The sequence below is a fragment of the Camarhynchus parvulus genome, chromosome 20 (genome assembly GCF_901933205.1).
Source record: "Camarhynchus parvulus chromosome 20, STF_HiC, whole genome shotgun sequence".
NCBI lineage: Eukaryota > Metazoa > Chordata > Aves > Passeriformes > Thraupidae > Camarhynchus > Camarhynchus parvulus.
The window spans coordinates 3,060,857-3,071,362 of NC_044590.1; positions in this window are offsets into that span (position 1 = coordinate 3,060,857).

Sequence of the window (10,506 nt, forward strand, 5' to 3'; positions counted from 1 at the left end):
AGTTATATTAATAAATCAAAGCACCACATACCCATTGCATGTTTGTATGAAGTGAAATCCAAATCCAGATGAGCATGGTTTGATTTCAAAAACCAAAATAAATTCTTTGTCCAGCATCTACAGTTGGACATTCCTGACTCTTATTCTAATGTCTGAATATTACCTCTGGCCTGACATTAAAGTTTTGTATTGTACATTCTATCATTTAAGGTACCTTTACTTCAGGAGATACTTTGATAGACACTAACTTGGGATGTGCAAAGAATATAATCTAAAATTTTATATAATTTCTTTATCATAAATGTGTCAGTTATTATTTGTCCCATATATTTGGGTTTTTGGTGTTATGTGAAACTACAAACCTGACTATTTTTTTCGCAAAACATTTTACATGAAAAAATTTATAGAAGTTGTGAATTTGCAGCTGACAAAGGACTGCCCAGTCGTCTGCCCCAGTTTTGAATCCTAAACACCATTACAGAATTATTGTATCACCTTGTTATGTTTGAAACCTGGCCTTTAATTTGTGGAAATTAACCTATTTATTGAAGGCAGGCTGGGTGCATAAATGCCACTGCACACTGTAAAATATCACATGTCTCCAAGGTCAGGACAGTGTCAGTAAACTCTGCATACACCAGAAAATGCTTCCAAACAAAATCACATCACTTCAAAAGTACAACAAAGGTCTAAACAATTTTAATTCTGTATAAAAGTGTTAGACCTGTGTTTCTGTGCAAGTCACAGCAGAACCAAAATATGAGAACAAGATGTAAGTGTATTTAGATGTCTTTGATGCTCCAACCAAAATTTCATTTGGTCTTCTGCAAAGCTTCTGGGGAGCACAGGGAGCTGCAGAGCAATTCCTTGGTTGACAAAACTTTCTCAGAAAGCTGAAGCCATCTGGCCTTTAGTGTTGTTTTCAGTAAACTTTGCTAACAGATTCATTTTACAGAAGAGCTGTGGATGGCCCTTCAGAATTGCACGCACAGAAATGTTACTGGATCTCATACCCAGGCACCAGAGCCAGAGGTGGAAACAGGTCAGCCCCACATCTGCCACCAAGGATGTGTCCCTGCAGGTGCTCTCCTGCGTGTGTGATGAAATAACAGCAAAGGCTTCAATGGCAGCTGTATTTAAGTTGAAGAACAATGAAATCAAAATTATCTTTTTCAGAAGCACTCACTTAACAAACAACAAAATTGAGGGACAAAAACCTGGTGTTTTGCTTCACAATGTGTTCTTTTCCATGCTGTTAGAACTGGCACAGAACTGGCACTTGCTATTTATAAGTTCATTAATATAAGATACTTTACCAGGAGCTCAGAGTCAAAAGATTGCTATTTATTTAAAATGCATTTTATAGAGAATAAAGTTTTTTTATTAGATCATAGTGGCTGGTGATTCTGACTAAGTAGCACTGCTGAGGTTGCAATCACCATACAGGAGTTGCTGTACATTTGGAAAGAACCAAAATGAAAAGCAGCCACAGCCTGTGCACAGACAAGTGATCCAGTGCCTAAAAGGGTGCTTGGAGAATAAACCTCAGTGCTCTGCATGAGACATCTCTGCAGTGACATCTGTGACATCCCAGTGACACTCAGTGCAGCCCTAAACCTGAGCAACAAACTCGTGTTTCCAGCTCATCCCACTGGCTGCTCTCTCTGCCTGAGGTAACTTCAGTTCTGAGATTGTTTCCTTACAAACCAGAGGATGTAGATTACATTATTATAATTTTCAGAGACATAAAGCTCCCCATTCACACACACTCTCTTCCTTTAGTGAAGGATTCTTTTTGGTTCCTTCCACCTCATACAAGGTAGCAAAGGGACAAACATTGATCTAACAGAATCACAGGCAAACCAGACCAAAAACCTCTGCTTCCCTGTGAAGCCCAGCCCAGCCCAGCCCAGCCCCTTCTTGCTTTAGGTTCCTCAGTGTGTTGTGTTTTGCTCTCCTTGAAGCCAAGCCCTTGTAGCAAGACAGATAAGGGCTGCTCACAGACTATTACCTTCTTCCTGACTCCTGTGGTTTTCACATCCCATCAAATTGGCATTTAGCTGAAAGCATGTCAGACCATTTCACAGGACCATACTGGAATAAATTTAACTGTACTGGAAATTGATGCTGTTGTGCTGTGAAACTGATTGGGTTGGAAGTGAACAAAACATTGTTCCTCAGTCATACATGGAAAAGACTAATGGTATTGAGAAATAATTTTAAAACATAATAACTCTGTTAACCTCATGTGTCCTGTTTTAGGTGAACTGCACTCTGCAGTTCCAGATGAGATTGAGCTGAAATTTGGAAGTGATGGGTCAATACAATGTGCTTTTATTAATGGAAATTAACACCTTTACACCTTGTGGTCACAGGCTGTGTATGTGGCCCAAGTGACTCTGAATTTAGCCCCTTGCCTCATATTTTCCCCCTCACTGCTTTATCTGCCTGACTAAAAAAGTGAAATAAACTAAAAAGTCACTAAATATTGAAATAAACCTACGGACTTCAAAAACAAAAACAGATGCAACCATGAAGAAATAAACAGAACAAAGAATCTTCACTCCCCACCAGCACCACACTTTCAGTTTGGTGGCTCCATTGACAGCTTCCCTGGGTGCAAAATCAGATTTGCAGGTACCAGATTGGAATTAAATGTAGACACAATTCTTGTTAATCTAAATTTTTAACAGCTCTAACAACAGCATCACTTAGAGTTCCAACACAGGGCTGAAGAAGTGGCCATTTTCTCTGCTTCCTTGATAAAGGAAGGGCTCTTTATTCAGTCCATTTTCCTGACTGCTTTCCCAAAAGATCACAAACGTGGAGAGCAGCCCTGCACCCAAACAAGCCGTGGCAGCCCTCGCCCCCAGCCCTGCACGCACATTTCTGATTTCTGTCTGCGGCTTTCCCAGCGATGCCTGCAGGCTGCCGAGTGACACCCGGCTAATCCGCGATGCTCCAGCCCGACCCGAGCCTGACAATGCCTTCGCACTTCCCGCAGCCCCTCCTCCTCCTCCCGAAGTGAGAGACGGGCAATGCTTTTATTCCTCACCGGGGAGCAAGACGAGCCCAGCTCTGCTCGTGAATCTCCTCTGCTCGCTGACACGCGTCAGACACAACATTCTCATCCTTAAAAGCTGGAGCAAAACAAAAACAAAGCAAGAGCCCAAAAAACCCCAGTGAGCTCCAGTCCCTGTCTGGAAAAAATAAAAGCCATTATGCTCCTCTTGCCAGAGCCCAGCCATGTCCTTTGTTTGATGAAAGCTGTGTGGTTTCTCTGCTCCCATCACGTGTGTTACAGATTCCATCTTGGCACTGCACTGGTTAATGAACAAACCCCACATATTTACAGTCTCTCAGGAGAAGCGAGATCTAACTGACTGCCACGTGAGGAAGCATGAAGGGACAAGGTTTATGGACACGGACATCTTCTCCCCCAGCTCATTTCCTCCCTGGCTGTAGTCACAGGCCAAGTTGGGAGCGCTCTGTGGCAACAAAGCAGCCCTTGCTGCTTAAGGCCAAGGCCTGAGAAGTCAGGCTGGCTCTGCTGCTTTGCACAGGACAATGGAGTGCAGGGGCAGTGGTGCTGCTGGGCCAGAGAACTCTGCTCCAGGAGGTGGGCCCTGAATATTTAAAGCAGGAAAATTCACCTTAACCTACAACTTTTGGGGGTCTTGAGCCAGGTGCCAGGTAAAGGGAACACACTGCAGTGCAAACTGGACAATAACCTGGCTCCCAAAGAGCACTGCTGATGCTTCTGTTCTCCCAGAAGCTGTGTCCACAATAATTCCAGTTACTCATGTGCAAATGAGAAAAGCTCTTGCCATAGATTCGACCAAACCAGGTTTCTCACTATGTTTGTTTGCCCTTCTGTTTGTTTACAGTAGGGGTGCTGAGCAAATCAGTATTTTACTGGGATAGCCACAAGCAATGGACAGCTTGAGCCTTACTCCTTCACCTTGGGCCAGAGCTGTTTAACTTGAGAGGGAACCACCTTCTTCATACTCAACAAATCTCAATTAAAATGCCTTGCACGTATAGACACAGAATTTTACATTTAAAGGACTAAGAAAGGAAAAAGAATTCCTAAATCTGCTTTCCATTTTCCTTTCATTTGCACTGTTGGAGTCAGTGCTAATCCATCCTCACCTGGCAGCAGTGACAGGCAGGACCTGGCTGGTTCTGCTGGGCAGCCAGACCCTGGCACTTCCTGTGCCCCTCTCAGCTCACTGCTCCTGCTGGGGTTAACCAGCTGTTGAGAGTTTCTGGAACACACAAGACACCAAATTACATAAATACTGCGATTATTTGGAATGTATTTTACATTCATCTCATGTGTGTTTGGCAGTGTTGGTGGACTTGTTTTAAAGCTGAATAAAGCACATGCAGAGTGGTCATGGATGTGTAAAAGCATCCAAATATGAGAATGGCTCTTCAAACCTAGTGAGCCAAAACTTTATCTTTTGAAGAAGGGCTCTATAATGATGATTTATACATTTTTACAGTGGAAAAGTAGATAAATACACAGCATTGTCTTGTAAGCCTCCTAAACAGTCCCCATAAGGGCAGATTGCAAAGTTTATCCTATAGCTCAGGTTCCAAAATGTTGGTTTGTTCACCTGGTCTTGCCCAAACCCCGTGAGACAAAAACTACAAAGTCTTACAAGACTCTAGTCCCAGTTCAGGTCTCTCACAACACTTACAAAACAAACAAGCTTCACTTTCTCTCTTGATGACTAGAGCCTTCCCTGAAAAATTACAGCTTTATTATGCATAATTCAATTTCATCAACTGCTTTTCTTTATGGTCCCTCCTAATTATGCACACATATACTTGTTATTTATTGCAATACATAAATTATGCCCTAAGCATAGCACAGAAGTACACACACATTTGGAAAAATCAGGCCAATCAGGGATTTATTTACTCCCCTGTCCCATTCTGGATTTGTAGGTGTTTGTACAGATTCAGATACTACATCTGAATTCTGTCTGAATTCTCCCTTTGGTCGTTACAAGGGCATTAATTACCTGCATTCCATAATGTATCACACCAACTTTAAATGCTTTTTTATTTCTGAAAAACAAGGCCAGATGCACAGAAATTTTTATGCTTCTGACAGCCCAATGATGACAGCACAGTAACTCAATTTGTTGCCTGATTTTGGCTGAGAGAGGCTCAGGTCAGCAGTGTTTGATGTGCCACATGCATTACTTTTAAACTCTGGTCATGATTCAGGACTGCAGTCCAAATTCAGACTTTAAATGATACACCACAGGATCCTTGTTCTCCACAAAGCTACAGAGGGAGCTTGGGCAATGAAATCTTATCTCTAGACTTCAAAGGTATTGTCTGAAATGAGTCCCTGTGGAAAAACCCCTTCAGGGCAGGGCTTGCTCCTCCTGAGCCAATTTTGACTGTGCTGACCACTCATCTTCCCTGCAAGAACATCTGCATACAACAAAACTAAGCCCAAAATGTCAGGTTTTTACCAGCACATATTGAACCACCTATGGAATATAATTAATCTCAAGGGTACATTCCCTCTGCAAGGTGTCAGGAGAGCACAGAGTCCAGAGGCATCTGTGTCAATGAAGAATGTAATGCCTGCAGGTCTCCCTTTCTCCCCCAGAGGAGAGAGACTTGAGAGCCCCCTGTAATGGATGTTTATTTGTCTGTGGTATTGATTTATTAATTTGTTACACACTAATCATTAATCAGCCTCTGGTGCTCAGACAGTACAAGGGGTCACACAATCAGTCATGCAGCATCACCCACTGCCCTGCCAGGCCTCTCCAGAACCCTCAGATGCTAAACCACCAAACTTTCATTTCATAAAGGAAATGCCAACGCTGCTTTGCTGTCCCTGGATGAGCCCAGCCATGGAAGCTCTCCTACCCAGCCAGGGAGCACTCCCCTCATGTCCCTGAGGTCACAATTTGGCCAAACATATGCAGAACATGCTTGGCTCATTACACATGTGCATATCAAATCCACACTCAGCAGCAAGGGAACACAAGACAATATATAGTAAAATACTGGAACTGCACTTCAAAGATCAGGATGCAATTCCAGGGACTCCCAGGGTGACTTTGGCCACAACAGTCAGCTCCCCTGCTTCAGCTCCCATCTGTAAAAAGCAAAATAACCATCCCTCGTTTTTACTTCATCCATCTTTGCAATTTAAACTCAGAGTTCTTTGTAGTGGTGTCTCTTTCTCAAAATACATCCAGCTCCCAGTACACAATGTCCCCCTCAGAACAGCCTTATGAAAATGCATCCAAAAAATAAAATTAAAAAAACATACAAAACATCCACTGATGAGATAAGACCACCAGCATAACAATGCAGTGAACAGCTGTAATCTGTGGGAGGATTATTCCTCTTTGCCATAAATGCCATCTATTTTTCAAGATAAGCTCTTCTCTTTCATAGATCAGGGAACTCAGTATCTGCAGACAACTTCCCACCAGTATGGTTTTTAAAGGCTCACAGTAATTTGTGACATTAATTAGAAGATGTCACATTTTAATGACAAATATTAGTACTAGTCTGCTTGATTAACATAATTTATTTCTTCATTGGCCATTTTATTCCAGATGAGCTGCTTTTCATCCATCCATATTTGCTGGGGGAAAAATGCATCCTGACATGCAATGTTAATGTGCCCTCTGAGCTGACCTCTTATCTCTTAACTTTTCATTCTCACCCCCCCATTCTGTGCCGTGCCTCAAATGAGCTTTAGCAGCAGCTCTTGGTCAAGACTCTCATACATTGGAGTCCTGCCAAGGCTTTTGGGGTGTTTAGCACTGACTAAAGGTCTATTCCTATGACATACACATTTAAATTTAGCACTAAACTGGTGGGGAAGAAAAGAGAAAAATATGTAAAATGCCACTTTCTGACAAGCAGAAAATTAGAATTCATTCCCCTGAGAATTAAATGGACTTTTCTGCTTCCAGTCACTAACTATGACAAGGTTAACATTTTTCAGTCTAATGACTAAGGACATTAAGTGTGCATGTGAATAAGAAATAAAATTACTGGAGGGTATTAGCTAAGTGTGTGACAACAGCCCAAGCTGACAACAGAACTCTGAGGCTGCAGATTGCAGCCAACACTGATCCTTTGCTGTGGAGAACCAATGGATACCACAACATGGAGGGCATCCTTCTGTCCTTGTTACTGCAACAACATTGAAATCACAGCAAGATCCACACCTGGCAGGGGGCAGAGCTCATCTCAAAGGGCACCCAGCACGTGCCCAGTATCCCAGGCAGGGGCACTGCGTCAATCAGAGGCCACAAACCCCTGAAAATACTCCAAAAAGAAAAAATCCCAAGTGCATCTCTTACTTCCCCAAGGATTCTTTCCCCACTCCTGATTTAATTCTGATATGACACGAGGATTAGGGCAGATTAAGTTATTATTTGTGTCTTGCCTTAGCTGCTGTCCTTCCCAGTTGTGTTTTCCCTGTAGTTCCTCACTGTCTGACTCAGCTGTGGCTTCCAGACAATAAAGCATTTCATGGGATGCAGCATGGAGAGCTCAAAGGAAGAGAGAAGTCTCTGTGTTATTGATATGCCCTTAATGATAGGCATTAGGATACTGGAAATTATGGACTATTGGGAATCTTTCAGGATATACGTAAAACTGGGGCACTAAAAGGTAAAACAGGAAAATTATATTTTCAAATATCTAATTTCTTCAGTGAAAAATAAGTGCAAAAATTACATTCAGAGATATAGGTCAAGTTAGAGAAAGCCCTTTTAACAGGAACAATTAATATAGATTCTAACAGAACAATAAAAGCTGTGAGGATATCGACAGAATTCAACACAGAACTCTCCTTTTATTGTTTCTGCCTTTGATTTGGTTTCAAAAGCTGTTTGGCTACAACTGAGAAAAATCCAAACCTTACTATTTAGGGGATAAATGAAACATTTAAAAAAATTAAAATAGACATTAGGACTAAAAAGAAGGAAAGAAAACCAGAAGAAAACAAGTACTTTCAAACCCACAGAATGCACCTCTAGATTAGCCAACTGGAAGGATTCACCAATTTCTCTTTGCTTTCCTGTGGCTGCCAGGGCACTCATCAGTCCAAAACAATGCATTTTTTAATTTTTCTAGTCTGAAATCAGTGCGATGAACTATTACGCAGCTCTGTAACATCAAAAGCTGGATTGTCCCCTCTTCATGTACAAAGCACTAGACACATCTCAGCCTCTGAAAGGTTTGTGCTTTGCCAGAGCAGTGTGAGAGGATTCCTGCCTGTTTGACACCAGTGAGAAGTGCTGCACCTGCCCTGCCACAGCTCTGATCCACATTCCACACCACTCTCACTCTGACTGCACTCTCACTACTTTTGGTCCCTGGTCTCATTACCTCACACTTCCCTACAATAAACTGCATGAGCCACTTACCTGCCTGTAATCCTGATAAATCCAAATCATTTTGAATGAGTTTGTCTTGTTCCTCTGCCCCTCCAACTTCCCCAGCCTTATTTTATGTCATCAGCATATTTCAGGCACTTTTGAAATTACATCCTGCTCGAGGTCACTGCACTCATTTTAATTCCAACCCCCCATCACATCAGTGCTTTAACTCCCTTCTGATTTATTTATACTGTTTATTATCAGAGCCCAATTCAATCAATAAAAGCTGAAACTCAAACACATGCACACGTTTGAATTATGCATACAAACACTCATCAGGGGACAGAAGACAACTGCTATGGTCTAGATCATTCCTCTAACATATGGCAGCTCATAGGTAAGGGGGCTCAGAGCCATGAATTTTTATACCTTGACTTCTGCTTGACCCCAGTGGTTGTTTGGCTGCTGGAAACCAAATGAATTGAAATAGCATCAGAAATTCCATGGAAGAGGCTTGGCCAAGGGATCTCTGCATTTCTTATCCCAAGCCACTAGAACTGTATTTATGGGCTTTCTGAGCTGACAGTTCCTTTATTAGCTCCTGTACACACAGGAATTCCAGAAAAACACCAGCAACCCACACCAGACAGTCATGTCAAGCAAATGCTGCAAACAGAACAGTGTACAGAGAACTGGAACCTAAAGGGAAACCAAAGCACAAACCTCAGTTGCAGCCTGGCTTAGGCATAAAACCAACCTAAACAGGCTGCTGGAAGCAGAGTAGGAAATTAATAACTTTTGGCTCCCCTCTGCAAACCACCACCCTCCCCAAACCTTACTGGTCAGCAGATCCTCAGGCACAGCTCACTGCTGGCTTCTGCTTGCCTTTGAACACAGTTGGTGGTTACAACCTAACAACACTGCAAATTCAGAAAATGAAGGCAGAGAATGTGTGGACACGCTACAGACAGACTGCTTTTGGAATGGTGTGCCCCAGTTCATGTGCAGTTCCATTTCTCTAAGTCCTTTGCCACCTCCTCACTGCTCTTCCCTCCCTACCATGGATCCTTAGCAGCCATCCCTCATAAGCAATCATCCTCCCTGCTAATCACTCTTCTGAAAAGCTGTTTCTATTTTTCCTTACTGCTCCAAGCTCTTATGCCATAGCAGAGCAGCACAGGGAGGCAAGGCCTGAGTGCTGGGGACTAAATCACAGCCCCTCTGCCCCTCCTCATGAATTTGACAGTGACAAAATTCCCTCCTGAATTTTCTCTGGCCTAGAGTTACGTGAATTCCAGGAGTCTCTTCGAAATCCTGTTTTAATAATTCAGAATTTATGCACAGAGTATTTCAGCTTTTCTATCAATACATTCCTGCTTGCTAACTCCCAGTTTGAATGCTGATTGTGTTTTGCATAAATTAACTAAATTGCAGCCCTTCTGTTTCATTGGTACTTTTTGTCTGCTTCCATCAGGAACAATGTCAGGGAGATTGCAAGCTGACTACAATTCTCTTTCCTAAGCAAGAGGAAAACATCTAAGAGCCCAATCAGCACCAGTTTCCTGATGTCTGTTGGGCTTTATAAGCCGTATTGTACTCTGGCATTTAACAATTTCTGTTCATTTGGTTCATTTTAAGAAGGGAATGTAACAATTGCCACAGTGTTCTGAGCCTCTGGTGTCTATTGATAAATATGGAACAGGTGTAACAACAGCTTCTCTTTCCTTCTGCTTAAAAATTCCCTGAGCTAAAAAGTTGTTTGTGCAATGCCAAAGCGAGAACAGGTCCCAGGTTCCAACACTCAACTTCCACAGGGAGATGTGCAGCAGACTGGAGTTCACAGGTAAGACAAGACCAACCGTGGTGTGAAGCTGCCAAGAACCCAAAACTCTGCTCAGGTGCTGCCTGAGCCTGGAAGGAGGCTTCCCTGCAAGTTCCATATCCCCACAGGTAGGGGAAGTTCCAGCAACTGATGATGGCACATTTTAAAGATTCTTTTACTACACAGCACAAATAATTCCACATTCAGCCCTGGTCTGACAGACAGTGTTTACACCTGGGACAGGTTTCATTAACCAAGAAATGCACTCACATCTCACCTGCAACAAAAATCAGTTACTACAAG